This window comes from Sparus aurata, chromosome 4, assembly GCF_900880675.1.
Source record: "Sparus aurata chromosome 4, fSpaAur1.1, whole genome shotgun sequence".
Classification (NCBI taxonomy): Eukaryota; Metazoa; Chordata; class Actinopteri; order Spariformes; family Sparidae; genus Sparus; species Sparus aurata.
Genome location: NC_044190.1, coordinates 36361974 through 36383958, shown reverse-complemented (window position 1 = coordinate 36383958; position 21985 = coordinate 36361974). Strand labels below are relative to the sequence as shown.

Sequence of the window (21985 nt, the reverse complement as noted above, 5' to 3'; positions counted from 1 at the left end):
CGCTGCAGGACTAAATACTAATAATCAAACAAAGCATCCTCCTGTTTTAGGAAATTCACAGTCAGGTTAGGCAAGACGACAGAAAGAAAGCCTGGACAACACAGCACACGGTGCACCACAGAGAAGAAGTGCTCTGTTAGTCTTTCCACTGCTTCAGTGGACGACCTCCCAGATACTGAGTGCATTCCCAGAATAGAAAAAGAACTGGTTATTGACTCCACAGTACGCCCAAGTGGGCTTTATGATTTAGTGCAGTGAGCCATCAACTCTCCGAGCAATGTGCAGCAAACAAAAAACATTTTATCAATATTCCATCAGGCAGGGGCCCTCTCTCTGTTAATATAGTGCCCAGACGCGTCTTAGCACCCCAGAAGATTGAGGCGGCGGCTCAGCTCGTAGACGGCCGCCCGCAGCTCGTGGGACAGTGTTGAATTAAATGGATCGCCACTGGCCATGTCACTATGTTGACAAGCATGTGATGGTTTTTTTTGTTGTTGTTATTTGTTCGGTGAGGGTTTTTTTTTTTTTTTTTTGTGGTCACATGTCGCTGCCTTGTTGTTTATCGCAGTAGATTTGGTATTTTGCAGCGAGCTGTTTGCACCCACGACACGCTCGGCTCGTCTGCATGTCAAACATCATCTACTTCAAAACTGTTTATATGCGCTGAACACATAAATAAGCATATCTAACAATTATTGAAGTTTATATTTCAATAAATTGTATGGAATCTGAGCGAGCGCATACCTCTGCAAAAGCCCACCGTTCCTTTTTAATTTAGTTAAGACTAATCCGATGACAAACTTCAGAGCTCCCCGTCACTCTGCGTTTGAAACCACCTCCGTCTGCAAATACTGTACTCGTTCATAGATACCAGCCACCTAAATATGCCTGATCTTTGTCATCACGATCCGTACATTATTCCCTGAGAAATTAACGGAAAATTAAGAAAAGGGAGAACAAAAAACTCCTGGATCCTCCCCTTTATCCAGATCCACAGCAAAAGCTAACAGAGTCTAGAAAACAAAAGGTACCTCATGCTCAGCAGTGCTTCTTAATGGGGTCTATTCAGTTCCCCGACTCATCCTCTGTAGGACTTTCCTGGAAATCCATTCAGCAGTTTTCTGTGTAATTCTGCTGACAAACCAACAAACAACCAAACAGGACACAGGTGAAGACATAACCTCCTTGGCGGAGGTAAAAAAAAAAAAGACTTTGAAGCCAGCCTGTAGCTAAAGGCTACGTCGACTTTGCTAAATCAGTTTGTGTGACGGTCTTTGAAAAGAACTTTTTTTCTTTGAAGCAGCGAAGGTGAGGCGTTAACCCACAAACACACACAACTTGTCATTTTCTTCAGAACCTTTAAAACGCTTTGAATTTAACGTAGCAGCACCTCTTTCCCTCTCCCGATTGGGCGACAATGATCCTTAAATTGTGTCGGCATGTGTGATTACTGTCGCATCGGGACAAAAGTCTCGGAGTAGCACTGACAGCAGAGCAGATTCAGAGTCGGTAAGTTTCTCGCTGCACGGCTGTGTGATTGTTTTGGTCAGCGGGAGAAACATACAGTTGTGTTTCGCCGTATATTGTCTGGTAAGTGCTCTTTCATTTTCGAGAGCTTGTTGGACTTTGCTGATTTCAAGCTCGTTGAACTCCACACTTAACACAGCACACAATCTAAGTACCATTGTGGGAGTCGGGGCAGTCCTCAGCATCTTATATGGAAATGCGAAAATGAAAAGCGCTATACCGGTGTGAGAAATCCGCTGTGTTATACTCCGCGGTCTGCAACACTGTAAAAAAAAAAAAAAACACGGCTGATTGGATTAAAAAGGAGAGTTAATGCGTCACTGCAATGGCTGAGGTTATAATACGTGACTACAATGCTGCTGTTTTTTTGCTTTGAGCTGATGAGCATTTACGCCGTCATGCGTAAAAGCACTTTTTCCCAGATGTGTTACTGCTTTCACCGACACTGCTTCAGATTCATTCCATCTGCATTATTCATGCTAGCTGTGGAGCTCTCATCCAGAGTGCACCAGAAGAGGGAGTTTAAATGTCTAAATTTGCACCATTACAAGCCAGAGTGCAATTAAGTTTACTGTTTCTTGTTGTGGCTTGGAGGAGAAAACGGGGACTCGTCAGGTCGGCGCAGGATGGAGAGGGGGGTTGAGATGGAGGCGGACTGGTGAGAATATTCGTTAATGTGCTCAGTCATTTTATTTTGAAAGGCGAGTGAAACGCATTTGGCTCTTGCAATAATGACCTTGTCAAGAGGTCAAAGTGAGGAGGGGCACGACACAACGGGACAGTTCTGCAGTAAACTGACCCCCGCAAAACTAATTTGGACTCAGAAGAGGTGAGATGAATGCGGAGGAGATGCACGTGGCTCCTGCAGCACCGCCCGTGTCCTGAGGAGCTACAGGGTTTACAGAAAACCATGTGAGGGTGGTTGCAAATGCACATGCAAACACATTTTGTCCATCCAGCGGCTCAGCTCTGTGCTCAGATGATAAAAATCATTTAGAAACAATCAGAAAATGTGACACTTTTGGGGAGGTTTTTGGAGGACTTGTGTCAGGACAGCATTTTCACCACATCACTGGTTCAACTGAACGCTTCTCAGACTAATCCTGTTGTGAAAATGAGATTTGCATTATCACGGCTTTCAGAATATATCAGAGGTCTCTATCCTAATATGTTATCGGTCATGTTAGATCAATTATTCAGACTCTGAAACACAACCATGACTCTTGACTCTTGCAGGCTGTCCAAATCCACACAGGGAGGAGGATCACGTAGCCGGCCAGGTTAACCTTACCTTTCCTGAAAATGAATGTAGAGTTACACCCAAAAGGCCGACCCGAGTCCAGCCCAAAGGAAATCCATCGATTTTTTAGCACAGGCAGGTTTTGGGGTCTGTTTAAAAGGTTACATTCTTATTTCCCCAACAGCTCTGTAAGTGCTCCTGGCATTAATCTTCAGGAGTTTGAACACAATGAAATAAATGTTTTTTCAATCTAAAAAATAAGCCTGTTGATGACCTATAACTGCTCCTATTAACTGGAAAACACAATGGGTCCACATCATATTATAGCCTTACACGATTCAAGTTCCGAGTTCATAACAATATCACTGACAATGAACCCAAAATACAGCAAATATTCAGGCGCCTGGCAAAAAAAAATGCAATTTTGTGACCTCAAATTATGCCTGCGTGAGAGGAACAGAAGCATAAACTCTAGTGCGAATAAGATAATCTACATAATCACTCACTGTACTCATGTAAAGCATCGGCAGTCGCAGTTTACGGCCACTTCATTGCCATTTATGCCCAGAAAACTGACTGTGGCATTAAATATGTCACTAAAATTGAATCTACTCGTCATTTCGGGAAAAAAAGAGAGTTTTAGTCAGATTTTCATTCACTACCGAAACACCCAGACACTTCATCGCCTAGCTGTGCTTGTATTGTCATTCTAATAAGCAGCCACAGGACTTTAAGAAGACTGAATTACCAAAAGTCAGCGACGTACAGTTTACATGATGTAGCGCAAGTACGCACCTCATCACTGGAACCATGCAACAGTCCATGTTGTTTTGGGAACGGTGATATCTGTTGACTGGCAGTCGACTTATTCAGTTTATTATCCGCGTGAGAGATAAACACAATAAAATCAATACATGTAGAGTAAATCATGACACAGTCTAATGAAGGAACTGCATAAATACATTTGTATGGTCAGTGTCGATGTGATAGTTCGTGTTGCATAACGTTACAAAGTGCTGCTGTTAGGTTGTTCTAGAAACTAAAACTCAATTGACCAAAGCTGACGGCCCTCTTACGCACGCTCAGGAAAAACTATACGCTTCACAAAGGTAGTTTTTATTGTATCCCGTGGATTTATATTGCACAGGTGTTGCGCTGAGTGTGTCCAACCCCTCCAGTGCCTACAGAAAAACTCTTTGGTGGTGCCGGCTGTTCGGTTTCCTGATTGAAGCCGTGGACTGAAATGTTGCGTTGTGACCGCCGCACCATCCAATCGCTCCAGCCAGTCAGACGCTCATTTCAAATTACCTGCCTGCTCCGTCGCAGCTTGTGGCTTTATTTATTGCTCAGCAAGCCCAAAATAAGACACATAGCCAGTGAATTTGATTGGATATTGATGATTGATTTCATGGAATATTGTCGCTCACCAGCGGTTCCTTTTGCTGCAGACGACCTATGTATGTGTGTGTGTGAGGAAGAGTCATAATATTAAAGCACAATATACGTCCGGCTTATTTGTTTTTGTTTCGTTTGTTTTTGCTCTGATTTTTCCCACATTTCCCAGGATAATAGTTGCCTGCTGGGGTTGAGGAGCCCTCATGAGGGGGGTTTCCTGGATGAAATCAGCAAAGCGGCGCTCTGTGAAGATACAAAGGGAGCGTAGCGCCGCTTGTGTTGTGTATTACGATATTCATCATATGGCAGCCTGCCATTGAACGTGGCGCGGTAATCCAAACAGCCCTCTGTGATAAGTAGATGGTGCTGCAGATGATTGCGGCCCTGAGGAGAGGCGAGTTGAGCTGCTGAACCGCAGCCCAGCCCAGCCGCCTCTACCAGCAGAGCAGAGGGCCACGGGCTGCACGGAGATGAGCACTCTTCACAGCCATCAGAGAAATAGATGACTCTCTACTCGGAGTGGGAATCAGTGGATCCATGCCTTACGATCGCGGTAATTCACCACTCAACACTCGTACCAGGATCTTACTCGTGATTAATGCCGCCCAAATTAAGCAGCTCGTTCTGCGTGTTTTGAATAACCGGGGTAATATTTTTTTTTTTTAAATCCAAGGCACTTGTAAAAATTGTGATTGTTAATAATTTACATATAATAACTTATCATCAGTCGCAGAGTAAAAAAGGCAGAAACTTTGCTTTTGTTACACATTAGCATTATCGTCGTCTCGGAAAATAACGCCATCATTTTTGGTGCACATGTTATAGAATAAACTGTCATAGTATAAAGAGCAAGAAACAAACTCCTGTCCCGGTACTGTGTGAAACCCAAAGTCAATAGCCCTTTTTAGATAGAAAAGGTGGCACATTTGCTCCAAGGTAAGGGCGGCCTGTCTTTCTAAAACTGAGGCGTAATATTCCTCCTTTTCTCTGAGGTAGGCGTAAACATGTGACGTGACATGAAGCTCGAAGTTGGGCTGTGAACAATGACATAGAATTTGTCTTCAAAATAAGAGCTTTACATTGCACCCCATTGGAGTTTAGAACTGGGTTCTTAGCGGGGGGCTTTTAATTTGAAAGTAGCGACCGTCCTTAGCTTTCTGACACAACAACAAGCTAACACAACCAAACATCTACAGAGACCGAGGAGACGCTAGCATCTACTGGATCTCAGCGGCTGTCCAGTTGCTCATCTTAATGTCTGCGGATGAAGTGAAGGACTGACTGCTCTGATCAGCTGTTTCCTGGTTTTAAAACTCCCCGGCTGTGGGTCGCACAACAGTGCAGGTCATCGACACCTCCGCCCACCTTATGCAGAGGCCGCCTCGTTTTTAGATAGCAGGCGAGGCGGAAATAAGTGTACCCTCCGAGGCGGAAAATCAGCGGACCACAACAGACCCCCAATTCGCCGCCCTTTGTCTAAAACCGCGGACCAAGCCGCCAAAAGGACAGGCAAATTGGCGGCTTGGTGCCTTGTCTGAAAACAGCTAATGTTGTCTCATTTTAAAGCTACAAAAAGCCAAACTGCCTGAATCCCAGAATATATCTTTTAAACACTGCTGCAGCCGGCTTAACTGGACCGTCATCGCTCTGTTTCTTATGCTCAAGCTTGTCCGACCTGGCATCACCAGCTAAAGAGGGCGGGGGGAAGATCGGACAGTTGGTCACATTTGCAACCATGTTACAGATTTGACCATCTTCTGCAGAATAAGGAATGGATGGCTGCAAAGTCATAGCACAGAATGCCAGGATTCATTATTATTTAGTTAACTGGATGGCAAAACTGCAAACTCATAGATGGGCCGACTGAAGAGTATCCTTAAATACACTCCATCGTTAAGTGTACAGGCATTTATTTTTAGTGTCAGTGAAACCTCAGGTTGCATAAGCCACATCCCACCAGTCAGGAAGCTTTTCCTGTGAAAGCCAGCTGTGAGCTGGAGTTGAATGCGGACATTTTTTGGACAGCGACCACATCATAATTCTCTCCTGGCGGAATGAAATCACCCAAAGTTCGAACAGGTGACCCAGCAGAATGCAGAGAAAGCAGTGGGATGTGCAGAACTTGCAGACACAAGACATTATATGGTCCTCCAGTCTTGGCTCAGTGGCAAATGAGGGATTTGATGGGGAGCACTAGAGCAGTGGCTTGAGTGGCAGAATGCTCCTAAAGCCCCAGCTAGTTCTAATGAGGCAGCTTGATGTAGCAACCAGGTCCACTGGGCGCAGGAAGGACCAGATGTCGCTCGTACACTCGCTCATTCCTTCCAGCACAGCCTGCATTCACCGTTCTGCCCATCTGCTGCTATAAAGCACAGTCAATATTTAGCCACTGGGAAAAGGACAGACACGCTCTGCACCTGGATCATTATAGTGCCTCTGGTAAATTGGAGATTTTTTTTTTTTTTTTTTTCTCTAAGCCTAAAGAAAAAGTAAACAACTCTTTTTTTTATTCTCTGCCCACACTAACCTCTTGGACTTGACCTCCTGATGTTTCAGATTCTTCTTTTCAGCTCCCTCAACAGTGTTTTACTAATGAGGAGAAAATATATATAACACATCTTAGTGCTAGATCGCATCCAGGAACAGTTGAATAATCCTCACAGCTCATATTGCATGACTCAGCAGTGAATCATGGTGCGCCAAGGCGCCACTGAGAAAAAAAACTGACATGCAATATGCCAATTCTCGCCTGAAGATGAGACATTAACAAATTACTGAAGAGGAGGAAAATAAGAATTCATTTCCTGCAGGAAAATGGTTGAATGTCTTTGTCAGTTTGTCTCTTACACTCTCTGCGTGACAACTGCCTATTATATCATTTAGCTCAAGGCATCATCATCTGTGACTGTGTTGGCTGACAGTGAAAAGTAATAAGTGGTGAAGTTAAGTCAGGAGGTACAAACTTTAAGCCATTGAGATGCTTCCATTTATTTCGATCCTTTTTTTTTATGTATTTTCAACATTTTTATGATGATATGCAAGAGTACACAGAGCAACAATCAAACATTATGAATCAGAAAACATTGTAATGGTCATCGCCATGTAGAGAAATACTTTTTTTGTGCACTTTGGCTTTGGTATCATGTGGTATCTTTCTTTTGTCAGCGATCAACAGTCTTAGTAGTTGCCAGTTTGTGGGAAAAAAAATGGAGGACTACAGAATTTGCCAAGCATACTGCCCTAACATCAGCAAGCGACGATTCATACAACATGGTTTCATTAGATTTTTCTTTATTTTTCAAATCTGTAACTTCCTTTTTTAGAAAGCAAATGGATCTTCGGTATACACAACCCAATCATCAGCATAAATGTTGGTTTTGTACATTTTTGCAAACCATGAATATGTTGAAACTTTACAGTTTTTTAGGTTCAGTTTTCAATTTCATGCTGCATTTTATATGTGCTTACGCTCTGGTTACATTTAGACACAAAAGTCACTTGGTTAGAGTCGGGAAAAGGTCCTATTTTGGATTATAATACCTGCTTTGGTAGCCACAAACCCGACTTTAAATGTCGGCATTCTTGCACTTATTTCTGCTCAGCATAGCGCTGGAGCCACCTATCCCAGCATGCATTAGTAAACACTGAGGATTTAGGTAGCTTAACTAATTGTCAGCAGTTGGATCTAACATCAGCAGGCCCAGCTGTGCCAATTCATAGTTGATCTGTGCTGAACAAATCAGGTGGTGCTGCATGTATTGTGCTGCAGACGTCTCTCGGGAGAACCCAGCCAATTGCCTGCTCAATTTTATGAAGAGTGAACACGCTGTCGAACATGATGAAATAACAGTAAAACTGCTGTACACTTTTACTTTGGTTACACAGTTCAAAGATCAAAACACCGGCCAGACATCATGAAAGCTTTCATTCCACTTGTCTGGAAAAGCCTGCCAAAAATCCTGCCCCAACTCTTTTATACCTCCACGCGTAGGAGTGTGTTCCTCTGCAAGTGTGTGCATGGGTGCAATGCATCCCTGCCTATATTTGCTCTCAAATGTCTCTAAGGAGAGACAGCCTGTAAAAAAAAAGCACAGACAACATATCTCATATTAGTTCTCCTCTCAGCGTGACGCGTGGCGCGTTGAGCCTCTCCTGTAGGGCGGATTTATATTCAAATTCACAGAACTGCATGCTTTGTTGCAGCAACCCCGGCCTGCTTACATGAGGAACTTGAAAGGATGTGTTCATGTCAGCTTTCTGCCTCAGCTTCCAGGCAAAGAGAGGGGAGAGTGTTGTTTCACCACTAATTCTGAAGTTACGAATTGGATCTGGGCATCACCCCGTGCGGCTCTGGTGAACTGAGGAGCTCTTATTGGAGTTCATTTGCATTCCAAGGAGCTGTTACTACACGGTATGTGCTGGGGTTGTACTTTTCATGAAAATGAAGGTTAATCAGCAGTCATTGCTTCAAACTTCCCTTTAAAGAGATATGTGCTAAAATATTTAACACCCCTCTATAGTTTTTTTTTTCAAGCCGCTGGTTAAAAGAAGAAAAAAAAACAAAGTCTTCCCGCTCCTGAAACGGTAAGTGCAACAAAGGGTTATCTCATATTACTTCACAGACTCATAGAAAGTCGAAAACCTTTTAGATTACTTTTTAGGAGCAGACCGCTGCGCTAAAGCACCGGCTATTACCAATACATCCAGTGAGAAATATAAAGCTCTGCTTCTGAAAAGCTCCTTGAATGGCTCCGTGATGGGCTAAAACTAAAGGAAACGTCTGCAGCTTTGACCAAATGAACACATTTAATGAACGCTGGAAGGAGCTAATAGAACCGCCGGCTGCCTTTCACACCCATCATGAACTTATTATGGGAAGAATCCAATTTTATACCCTAACACATGTGTCACGCCAAACTGTGTAATAGACTTGCCAGTCCACTATATCACTGTTGCGTTGTAGTTTTAAAGAAGATGAATTTCTTAGATGAACGGCAACCAAACAAAAAGGGAAAAACCCCAAAATAAAACAAACTGAAGGGCCGTCAGAGCTGGGGAGTAATCTTCTACCCTGACACAAAGAAACAACCACACCGAACTGAAACGAAGCCACAAAAATAGGACTAATCATCAAAACTACCTGGTTAGGTTGAGGAAAACATCATTGTTTCAGTTACTTACCACAGTCTGTTGGCTTCACACAGGACTCAAACCTCAACCAACCTCAAACATGAACTTACCACCACTTTATACTCAGTTTTCTCCTGTTGTTGTCGCCCCCTGCTGGCGCTACACATTGATACATGCCTGCATTTAGACTTTTATTCATTCCACATCGGGAAAATTCACTTGTTACAGTAGCAGTTAGACAGACATACAATAAGTACAAGACTTCAAAAAAATACTAGAAATGATTTAGATAAGAGAGAAAGATACAAGATAGAATGGACCATACGCTATGTGCATTATATACATTTAAATAAGAGTGTAAATGTATTGCCTTACCGAAGGCTGGATGCATAAATAAATACAGTGTTTGAATTAAACAGACTCGGTGTAAGAATATGAATATATACGAAAAAAAATAAATAAGAATAGTGTTATTGCACAGGATAATTGCACAAGATGGCGGAGGTAGAAGTGTAAGTAGTGCAAGATAAGTAGGTGCTACGTTAAGGGTGATAATATATTTTTCATGCCAAAGTGAAGCAAACTGTCTTACTCACACACACACACACACACACACACACACACTGTCCCATATTGGATCAGCAGGTATGTTACACTCAACAAGAAAACTATTAAGTTATACTGTAAAATAAAACACCGTAAGTACACAACACATAGAAATCACCACACATTTAAAACGAAAGAACACATTCATGTCTATGGGCTGAAACCTCTGCTGGCTCATTTCCACTCCACTGTCTTACACGACCACTCAGCGCCACCATTGCCTTCGCAGCAGACCACATACTGTTCACATGTCCACTTATGGCCTGTGGTTTCTGAGACTCAATGTACTGGAAACATGGGACTGAATATTCGTGTGTGTTGTCACATCAGGACATGTTATCCATTAGCTTACTGCCACGTTTTCATGTCATTAGATACCCATCTAATAGGGCTGTTATGAGGGCGTTGTGCCTCGAGGGCCAAACTGCCCTTTTCAGTTTGCGCTTCTGTAATTACATTAACATCAGACATATCAGACATCAAGTGAACGGATAGCCTATTGGTTAGACACCCATGGAAGCAGGCCACAGCTTCTGCAGCTTAACTCGTGTCAGAAAGAGAAAAAAAATCACATGATAATTGTGTGCACAGAGATAGTTTGGGGGTTATGTTGCGACAGAGCGGGAAAGTAATGTAGGGTAAACAGTAGAGGATTCATTCTAAGGTCAGCAAGACTTCATCAGAAGAGATGTATTCTTTACAAAACAGTTACAATTGTTACTGAGGAGTGTTTTGTGTGCCTGTGGCTATCATCATTCTTTAGTTGTGCCTCCCGGTCAATAGTTTGAGGGTAAATCGAGGCCCATGAGTGAAACGTTGAGTTGTCTGTCTGCTCTTGTCAGTTCTGGTGCCCTTCAATCGATGGCATACGAAATGAGCCGCTCTCTCCTTGTAAACACAGGATGATAAGGCAAGCAACCCCTCGTAATCTCCTCCGATTCCACCGCCGCGCACATCACACGCATCGTGGCGGGTTCATTTCCATTTGGATTGGAGGCCTCGTTCAGGGATTCTTTTTTTTCTTTTTTCTGTCGTTTCAGCCAAATGCCTTCAGCGAAGAGCAGGTGCGTCTTGTGTTTCCGTCTGAATGAAAACCCGTCTGCAGGGCTCACTGTGTTTACCGTCAGAAACACTTTGGTGTAATTGGTCCAATACAATGTTTATGAAAGTGCATTGAATGAAATTTAGATGGCATCTGAAGCAAACAGCTTCATAATTTCTTTCCATCGCTGCCATCGAGCGAGTGCGTTTTTCATACAACGGATGTCGTGACGGAAGAAACTCACTTCTTTTGAAAAGTATCTCACACTTGCTGTGAAGAACCTGGTTACATTAACAGCTGTATGGACGTGCGAAAAGTCAACTGCTTTCTCTTTTCCTCCCACCAGAAGGTTCTTACATTTCTTTATACACATGTGAACTATTCAGTCAAAACAAATGGAGATACCTTTTTATAGTGTGATTCATTTTCGAAGTGATGTAAATTGGGCAATCAGCTCTGATCTATTTTTCACCCACAAAGTGAACCATGACCCATCAGGAAGCATTCATCTTCCCTCATCCTCCATCAGTTGCTCTGTCTTCCGTCTTCGCCGCCACCCTGCCTCGTAACCAAACAGCCCATAGGCAATCTTCCCTTTTAAACGGCTTGTGACCTTTGGGTGATGCTCATGCTGAGCCGCCATCAGAGCTAATAATTTCTCATTAGAATACAATAGCCAAGTAAAAAAAACCCAGCTTCTAAAGCTGCAGGAGGATTTACCCAACACTAACAGTGCCTGCCAAGAGCAGAAAATGAGAGGTCTGTGTTCATATTTCAAAAAAGAAAGAGGCCCCAACTCAGCATATACAGCATGGCAGCGTACACAAATCTACAGCGTGTTTGTTTTCCTCGTTTCATAACGACTAAAGGCAACTTCATCAGAGCTTAGAAGAACAAGAAAGCCTCCATAACATATGGTGTTTGTTGGCACTCCTCAGGTAAACGCTTTGAGGATTTATAATCTTTCTGTACCAAAGTTTAAATCAAAGTTGATTAATTTCTTGACTGCTAGCAGTTGGCGGGCGGCTGGTTTGCCGGCATCCACTCATTCTTGAACCCAGTGGCCCGGCAGCCTCCCACCAGCAGACGCTGACGCCTCAGCCGGCACTGTGGAGCCGCATTAATTCAGCAAAGGAGATAAAACATACCTGCAAAGAGGCGAGGGGAGAGAAAGAGGAGATGGTTGAAGCAGATGGTCTCTTTCGGTGTGAATGCACCTGGAGCTTATAGAGTGATGGAGAAAAAAAAAATACAGTAAGAAGAGGAGGTAAGAAAACAGCTCCTCAGGAGGAAGGTAACAAGGTTATCACTGTTACCGCTCACATGGCCATTACACCCACTGATTATTTCATAGAAGCACTCAAACACTTAAGAATATTCTGTGTTTCCCGGCAACATTCAGATGAAGGTGAGCAGATAAGCCGTGTGTTGATCGCTGCGACATAAACTAACAAAAGAAATCTCAAAGTAAAGCTGTAGGTTCGCGTTTTTTTGTATTTCTCGAAAAGCACAAAAAAACGAGAATCAGTCAGAAAAATGCCCAGCAGCTGCAGTGATAACCATGAAAAGAGCCTCTGTGCAACCAGAGGGGTTGAAAGGAGGCAAGTCTGGAGTTCCAGGACATGTTATCCTCTGTGGAAAGTTCAGCAGTCAGTCGTGACAAGACGAAATGAATGAAAGAAACATGACGAAAAAAAGCTCATTTCAGTATTTGATAGCAGAAAGAGCTTTTCTCTCAACCTGAAGAGGGACTCTAAGAAGATTGCATCAATCATATTTCTTTCTGGTCTCAGATTACTTTGATATATGCAGTGCGGCCAATCCTATTACTCCCACACACAAAAGGACCTGGGAGTGCTCTGTGCGTTTCACCAGCTCAGCACTTTACACCTCTGTGGGAAAATTAGGATTCTGTATGATACTGTCAAGGTCAGGTTGTTGGTTACCTCACCTCTTGCCCTTTGATTGGGTGTTTTAAATTTTGTCACGCCTGGCCTCCGGCCGGCTATCAACTCACCCTTGAGAGTGCCACTCTGGAGGAGATCTCCCCCGAGCGGTTAGAAGCAAGTGCTAGTGGGCAGCCTAGGGAGAATATGCTTTTAGTGCAGAATAAATCAATCTGAGAGAGAGAGAGGCTTTAAATCAGGAACGATGACACTGCTGTCCTATTTCGCCGGGCTCCATCTGTGTGGCGTTAGTTTAAGGTCAGTTTCATTTCAGGGCACAGAAACAGACATTACCCCGGCTGTTTTCTATTTCATGTCATTTCTATAGATTGAAAGAAGCGGTCAGTGAACCACAGAGCTCAGAGGTCGTCTACCGATCTATTTATAGCAGCCGGTGTGTTTGCTCCGTGCCGCTTCGCCCCTCGGTTGTACGGCAAGTTCAGGCTTGTTAGAGAAATAGGTGTCATAGTTAAGGACGCGCTGATAAGGGTCTGGCGTTGATGGCGGTGGCAGAAGCGTAAAACTTAACTAGCAGAGTGAGGAAACGAGGTCAGCGGCGCCCCCACTCCGAACGCATCCGAGAGTTTGTTTACGAGCCGCAGCTGTGAGCTAATGCAAAGTGAATAGGGGTTTCACAGGGTGCACGGCAAAAAATCCCAAACTGTAATATTAAACTCACATGGTGCGGAAGAGCAAGTAATCAATTACAAGCAAAATAAATTGGGTGGCGGGCAAGGAAGGGGATGGACAGCTGATGACATATTTATCAAGGCACAATCACCACGGAGGAATTTTTCCCGCTCCGCGCTCGCTGAGTGACAGATGGAGAGCGCTGCCTCTTTAACAGCTTCCCTGGGAGACGGGTTTTAAAGGAAATGGGACCACGCAGTACATTTTTTGGCTATTTGGGGGAGGAGGCTTGTGTTTCAAAAGCTGCAAGGCAACGTAATAAAGAATTCATCTTTTCACCTGAAACGATAAAGCGGAAGAGGGTGAATTATGCATCTAATCCCAGCGCGTGCATTTTTTAACGAAGTCGGGATTGGGGAAAAAATTGCGAGGAAAAAAAAAAAAAGATACAGCTGACGAATCCGAGACAATTGGCTCCTTCTGTGAGAGTGCACACCTTATGGCATATGAATGAGCTTAGGAGCCACACACACACACACACACACACAGGCACAAAGTTTCAATGATAAAAAGTGAGTAGCATTTTTCACCCTGAAGCTCAGTCCACTGTCTTATACTCGGATATTAGCTTCCTCGCTGACCAAACAATGCAGCTCCTCGGGCGACGCTCCCTCTCCGAGATGCGATAGCCGAGGAGAGGACACACACTGTGAGACATGTTTGTTTTTCTGGGCCCACAGTGCATGCTCCAAATGAATCACACGAATGTTTATTTTAAAAGATTAATTCCTCTTACAGTGTATTATTCATCAGGTTTTTGAGCTCATCCTGGCTTATAATATTGCTTGTCTTTTTCCCCCGACTGACTGATGCACGGCTAAATTGTCCTGAATAATTCAGGGGGGGGGAGCTGGTAAATAAAACAGCAGACGGGGCCGGCGTTTGCCTGGATGGAACAGGCTGAAAGGACTTCGTCGGTCTCCAGGTGAGGAGTCGGCTCCTCTTTCAGAGGCAGGGATGCAAGAGAGAGAAATGCACATTAGTTAAGCTCGGAAACACTGGGCCTCGTTCCAGCACAGGAAGCTACTGTAGGAGACGGAGGAGGGAGGGAGGAGCAGAGGACGAGCAGTTGGCAGCCCATGGTCGAGCCTGGAGAGGGAAACAAACAGTACCAGTGAACAGAAGGCAGGACCTCGGAGGAGGGGAAAGCTCCAAGGGCTGGACGACGCAGCATCAGAGCAAATAAACCCTGTGGTGGTGTATTGATGACCCGCAGATCAGAAAAATGTCCTGCGGCATCATGTGCGATTTTTAGTTTGTGATTATTTATGAGCTTTTTTTTTTTTTAAAGAAAACACTGATATTCAGGAGACAGAAAGTCGTTAACCAGTCCAGAATGGTACCCGTCAATAATATTCATACCACTGGCAAATCAGCAGCAGTCTGTTTGTCTGTCTCTATCCTAAATATTATAATATATACTGTAGGTGCATTTAGAAAGTTAGGCATTAATACAACACAGTATATCTATGCAGTGTTTATTTCACATCATCACTGTGTGTGTGTCCATTTAGAAATTTAAATAATAAGAAAGGGTTTCAGACTGTTTTTCTCAGTAAACAAGAATTTGGCCGTCATGTGAGGAAGCACATGCGCAGAGAAACACCCAGCAGGCCCTGAGGGAGGCTCAGTGAGGCGTCAGGTGTGTTTGGGCTTCTACTTTCTATGCCGGCTGTAAATACATTTTCATACATGCACGCGCTCCCCGATACAAATGTCTTGCTAGAATTTCTTGAGTGAAATTCGAAACGATCTGTTGCACCATCACAGTTCTGATACATCGGACGAGGTTTATACTACACCTCCTCTGTACGGGATATCTTTGGAAAATATGGATTGCATAACATGTCTGTGACTTTAGACAAGTGGGCAGAGACATGATAGTAGAGATGGTAATCGGAGCTAATGGAGGCTCGCTGAGCCGTCGGAGTGTGTTTTCTACGCACTGCATGGTGAGATATGATCGCTATGGCGCGGTCCGCCATGACAGGTCTCTCGCAGAATTCAAGGAAGTGGAGACGACTGAAACCTACAGTGGGTAATAATTCACAGCTGGCTAGAGTCCCATTTCACTGAGAAGGTGCCGCTCCGAAAAACCATTTGTTACACAACAAGGCAAGTAACACAGTATGTGCAGTGTACAGCAGTGTTGTGTTCCAGCACCAGTGTCATACACTGTCTGTGAATACTTTATTGTGTGAATGCTTAAAATAGAATTAAAGTAAATTTTTTTACAACCCACCGGTAATTTTCATCAGTCTTAACACAAATTCCTATACATTTACCAAAGCAGAATGCAATATTATCAATATCAAAGCTCCATTAAGCAACACTTTTAAATTAAGACTGCACCAGAATATTTCTTACAACGTGGAAGTGGTTCTCAGTACTGTAGACTTGCTGATGTACAATTTACACACACACAAAGACAAAACAAAACAAAGTGATTATCAGTAAAATCAGATGAATTATTTCCTAGATTGCTTACTAGCTGGTGGAAAACAGCTGTGCAGCAAAAATAAATACAGGTGTAAGAAAAATGTGATTGTTATCAAGTTATCTAAAATGAAAAAGTTGTGATCATATCGTAATTTTGTAGTTAGTGGAGTAATTACATTTTGGCAAATAATGTTATGAAATGTTTATATTGCTGCTGTCCTACACAGAGCACGAGTGTAAACCAAAGCATGGCTGCTGCCATCATTCCCAGCCACACACCTGAAAGGTATGTCACCTGCGTATTGCACAAATAATTGTGGGATTGAATCAGCAAAGAGACTCTTACAATATGTTCTCAAGAGGTGACAGATCAAGCCTGAGCTTTACAGAAAAAGAAGAAAGCAGTGAATATAAGACTCGCATTCAGCAGGTGACAAAAAGAGAGACTCCACTGACAAACCCAACGCAATCTGTTCAAGTGAGATATTCCAATGAAATTGAGACCGCCGTATCCATTTCTTTGCAGATAATAAACGACACATTTGAAATAAACATTTCTGTGTAAACATTTTCAGTGGATACCCAACATCCATTCAAAAGATGGTGAACTTGAAATGAACTTTGCATTTTTCTTCATTTGGCTGGCAAGCTGCAAACTTGGCTTTTGCATTTGAATTATGTCACAATTTTATCTCATGGAAATGGCAGCTTGCATTTTAAATTGCCTCATGGCAGCTCTTTCTCATGCTAGTTTTTTAGAAATCTGTCAAAGTCTGCCAACAAGGCCAGTAACTTGGTCGGCTGAAACCCCACCAGGCCTCTCTAGAGTATTTGGGCTTTTATTTTGAGACAGCGGTTCAGAGCACGCCAAAATTAAACTAAAATGAAATTTTAATCTGTGAAATGGTGAGGGACCTCAACCTCTTCTAGCTTCCCCTGGTGTGTGATACTTAGTTACAGTTAATCATCAACCTTTTCTTGTTAAAACAAAGCATACAGGTATTGATTAGGCTGTCTCTGTTCTAGTTAAAGTGGGTGATAACCAACACTTCCTGCTTTTTATTCCTCTCTTTGCAGTGCTCTGTGTGCACATGCAACAGTTTTAGTGAAATATCCTCAATTTGATTATCTTTCAGGGTCTGCAGGAGAGCGACAGAATAAAACATATTTCATTGTATTTCTTTATTATTCTCTATCTATTGTGGAGCCATTAGAGCCGCCAGCACTTCACCTGATAATCTAATGTTTAGCAGTGGCTGAAGTTTATTTGTATGAAAGTTTTGTTATGGTTTTCTTGGCATATGGTTATGAATGTGACGATGATTACTGATAACAGTTAACACGTTACGCTGTCATTTATGTATCAGAGGCTAAGACAGTGAACTGTGGTTCTGCCTATCGCTCTTATTTAGGAGATTGAGGGGTCTATTTAAGTTGTTCTCCGTTGATCACACAAGAAGGATGTCCTTGTAGCTGTGATGTTGTCTGTAGTTAATATGATGAGCTGTTCGCCTGTTTTTCTAAAGGTTTTTGTCACGTGTGTGTGGTCTCTGACTGAGTAATTACTTACTTTCTGATTGAACTTGGCAAACCAAACCATCAATTTTAAACCAATCTGCATCCAGGGAATAATTAATCAGAATTACTGACAAAGGCCACCCTCAAGCGTTCAAACCAAAAATAATGAGGTAGTGATATTCGAGTCCCCATTTCTGCCTGCAAACACCCTCTCCTGAAATCTGGAGTGAACATAAGCTCAGCGGAGCTCTTATTTCATTAGCAGCTGGGTTCTGTGAGCATCCCCGGTATAATACAGGCTTTACAGTTCCCCTGGAGATTCCAGAGTGGCTGTGCCAAAAGTCAGGGAATGAATCACCATCTCTCAGTCTAATCCCTACCGCCACCCTTCACACGAGAGAAGTGAGACTACACAGCTCCAGTCTTCATGTGGGAAAGTACATGCACACACCATTGTCTTTGACCGGTTGTCTTTATTGTTAATATGCGGGGAACACTGGATTAGGGTTTGTCAGCGTCCTCCACAGAGCCCACCTCAACCAACCATCCTGAGCCTCCAGAGGCCGTCACTCACCATTACCCGGCGTAATCACTGAACATGCTGCTGTCTGCCATTAATGGACTGACAGTGTTGTGCAGCATCTGGGATGTGAGTTGAGTGACACGCGGCTTGCTTTACCGAGCACCTTATTGGCCTATCGGTGCGGAGAGCTGTTTAGTGGTCTGTTGCGTGATCTAATAAGATGTCCTGCCTTTTAGTCACCACGTGAGGAAAAAGGGGCTGCTCCTGAGGCTGAGTGGAGCACCGCTGGGTAGAGAAACAACTCTGGCCACATCCGGTGTCACAGTGGAGGAGGATATCTCTTTCAGTTTTTTTTTTATTCTTGGAAGGGTTGTCCCTCACAGCTTCTCTGACTGGTTAAGGGCAACATGTTCTCACTCCCAACTTGAAATATGACACCTGGTCAGTGGCTTTAATTGTCAAACAATGATGGTCAGCCCCCTCTCCCAGCATCAGTCAGTGCATTTACATGCACAGCTTAGTCGGATAACAGCCATAGTTCGACTATGCTACTCAACCAGACAACTGCAATTATCCGAGTATGCATGCCAGTGAGAAAATCGGATTATTGGCCGGAGCATGTCATACCCCGGTACGCTAGGTGGCGCTGTACCCATTTCAACTAGTGGTAACAGAAACACCTCCGGCTGACCTCTTTACGTCACCAGCTGCCTCGGCATTCGAGAAAGATGGCGTACGAAGAGCGAGACGAAGCTGCATCTTTGTACATTTCGTATATGGTGTACATGATAATTACACAAACTAGATGCACAATGGCGCACTTTCTTGCGGTTATTTCGGAGGAAAGACGCCGCCGCCATCCGTCTACTTCCGGCTCACGGCCCCGGGGAAAAAATCTCGCACCTGTGCAGAACGCAAAATCCGATCCGATCCACTGGAACGTATACATGCAGGAGTAATGCGACTATCAATCGAATAATCTGGGTGCTTTAATTCGACTATGAGAAATCCGATCCGGTCCGATTTTAGTCAGACTAAGGTGTATACATGCATCTTAAAGATCCGATCATAGTCGGACTAACCCAGTAATTTGGTTTTCTTGTGTGTCATGTAAACGCACTGAGTGATGGGTTGTGCAGTAAGGTTAACAATAATACATAATATGCCACATGCAGTTTAGCTTTCAAAATAAAGCTTGCTTGAAAACAGTTGACATATTATGACTTTAAGTATTTTGGATGCAGTTTGGTTAGGGGCACAAATACTTGGGTTGGGTCTTTCAGTCTTGTAGCTTATGTAGAACAGTATGATATAAATATGTCTTAGTATCATTTATGTACATCAACAAACTTACATAACATAAAAAACATATGACTCTTGAGCCTCGGTCACAAACAGAACACAAGCCCCATGTCTTGGCGCTTCAGGTTTAAAACTTGACCGGGCTGCTGTTTTTTGACAGGCTGCACTGACCATTTTTATAAACAGATGATTGAAGTGGGTTGGTGTCGCTGGTGCTGCACTGAAATATTTTTCCTGGTACTTGTCTGACAGACACTTCAATGTTCATATAAGCAATTACGTGTCTTCCTCAGCTCCCGCCTTATGTGGGATCCCTCAAGGGTCGATCCTTGGACATATTCTGTTTTCATTATATATGCGGCCATCTGTTTAACTCCTTGAGTTGTACGTCTTATATTGCTATGCCGATGACACAGGACTTAACAACTTGGTTAAACCTTAAAACCCCAATCAGCTTACCATCCTTCATGACTGTCAATCCCGACCTCCTGATGGTTTTCTTAAGGAAGACAGTCACTACACTGACTCCCTCACTAGCAACCGCCTTGGATTGCCCATGTATATGTAGGTATGTACAGTATGTGTACTTGTATTTTATGTATTTTATGTATGTATTTTTATCCTCTATATGAGCCACTTTGAAACTATAAGTTTTAAGAGCAATATATTAATGAAAATCAATTATTATTCATCCATATTATTGATTCAGCAGAGATCTGTATGGGTGTGACAAAGATTCAGGACATCCTTACTCAGTCAGTTAACCTTTAATGATCTCATCCATACATACCACAGTTTTATGCAAACCTTTTCAATGCATAATTTGGCTTTGCCTAATTAATTAGTTCCCAATACCAGTCAGTAAATGTCTGCATTAAAAACAAAATATGAAATACCTAGACTGAGGCTGGATAAAAGAACATGCAGAGAACTGATGGACAGTCTTCTCTGGCATTGTATAGATATCATGTGATACCTGTGTGCCTTGATATGTTGTAGAAGCACAACAAACTGAAAATAGTTCACCACTGCATTACAAACCTTCAAAAATCAGTTGAAACTAAAAACAGGAGGCCTGTCATGAGTCTCTGTTTGAACCTCGTTTGCTGTACTGCTGCCACAGTTCCCCCGCTCCACTGATATAAAAACACTGATAAGATCAGCTAGTCAATAGTTCAATCAATAGGTCAGTTTGGTTCTCACAGCATGTGTGGTTAATAAGACTATGCATGTATTGAACACAGTTCGATTTGCAGTCAGCCCTAGTTTCATTTCTGGCATTGATATGTTTTAGCCAGTCCCCGCCTGTCAATAATTGAAACGTACTCTCCAAAACATCTTTCCCAAACATCTCTTAATAAGGCACCCTGCGGCAATATGCACTGTGCTACGGGGAGAAAAAGAGTGTGTCAAGATGTTTTCTGTCTCCCTCCGTGCTCAGACATCCATAGAAAAAGGGAAGAATTTACTGTAGCACCCGTTTTGCTGCTGACCTAGAAATTAGGAGTCTGACAAGAACCACATAAGAACTTCAGCCTCTCCCCATAGAGTTTCTATCATGGTAGCTGGCAGAACCTTTCTTATAACTCTGAAGTTTAAGATATAACTCTATGAAACATTCAGGTAGCACTCAATGTTGGTGAAATCTGAATTTTTTCTTCAAGTGTCCCTTTCATAGTCGGTGATGTCGAAGGTTTCTCTTTCTATACAAGCGCATCAACAGAAGCACTACCCATTGGATACCATACTGAAGGCATAGTCTTCAACCCAAAGCAAGCGATTGAGAATTCTCTCATTGTAGATATCATCTCGCCAACATGAAGTAGAGACAGGGCGAGAAAGGTGTAAGGATAAGTGCACAAAATCCTCGAATTGAAAACATAAAATCCAAGAAGGGACACTTTTCTTCCCTTTTTTTATTGACAGCCGTGTGTCCATGTGAGCGTGGGCAGGTAATGCCATCACCTCCGAGACGAGAACAAGCTGGATTTCTATAAACTGCGGTCGTCACTTTGTAAAAGACGAAATACTGCAGAGCATCTTTTTACAGAACATCGGTAAGAAGAGGAGAAGTGATTGTGTTGACTGTCCTATTTGGGGTTGAATCATGCGGTCTGTGTGTACGCTATGTGTGTGCTTGAAAGTGAATAACACCTCACACACACACACACACACACACACACACACAAATACAGCCTGGGGTTGAGCCATGAATCATTTTAGACAATAAAGGTGAGTGCAGCGAGTTGGACGAGAGACTAAAACCAGAGAAAACCTGCGAAGGCCTCTGCAGCTGTTCAACCACTGACCATGTTGTGATCCTATTATTTAAATGTCCACATCCCCACCTCCGCCTTTAAACACACATACCTGCATACACTCAAACTCAATCTAATCCTCTCGCCTCCCAAAACACACACATTAGAAGCCATAGAGTGAATCTGCACAGTTGTAGTCAAGGTCCAAATAACGCTCAATTAAACCAGTTTTACTACAAACTAGTGGTATGTAAATATGCCGGATGTAAATAGTCTTGAGTAGGAATTAAAATCCCATTTCATCAAATGAGTTGTTGACCTTCCCACTGTAAGGGGAAATTATGCAAGCAGTGAACTCTTAAAACTATT

General features: G+C 43.1%; 1 protein-coding gene and 1 long non-coding RNA gene across 4 annotated transcripts in view; both read left to right on the top strand.

Annotated features, from left to right (window-relative positions):
• Window positions 1-21985, top strand: part of chst8 (carbohydrate (N-acetylgalactosamine 4-0) sulfotransferase 8) — a 226733-nt gene that overhangs the window by 156278 nt on the left and 48470 nt on the right. The gene's annotated exons all lie outside the window — the stretch shown is intronic.
• LOC115579899 (uncharacterized) lies at window positions 6676-9780 on the top strand. Its single transcript, XR_003983763.1, has 2 exons — window positions 6676-7253; window positions 7375-9780. It is a non-coding gene; the product is annotated as an uncharacterized LOC115579899 (long non-coding RNA).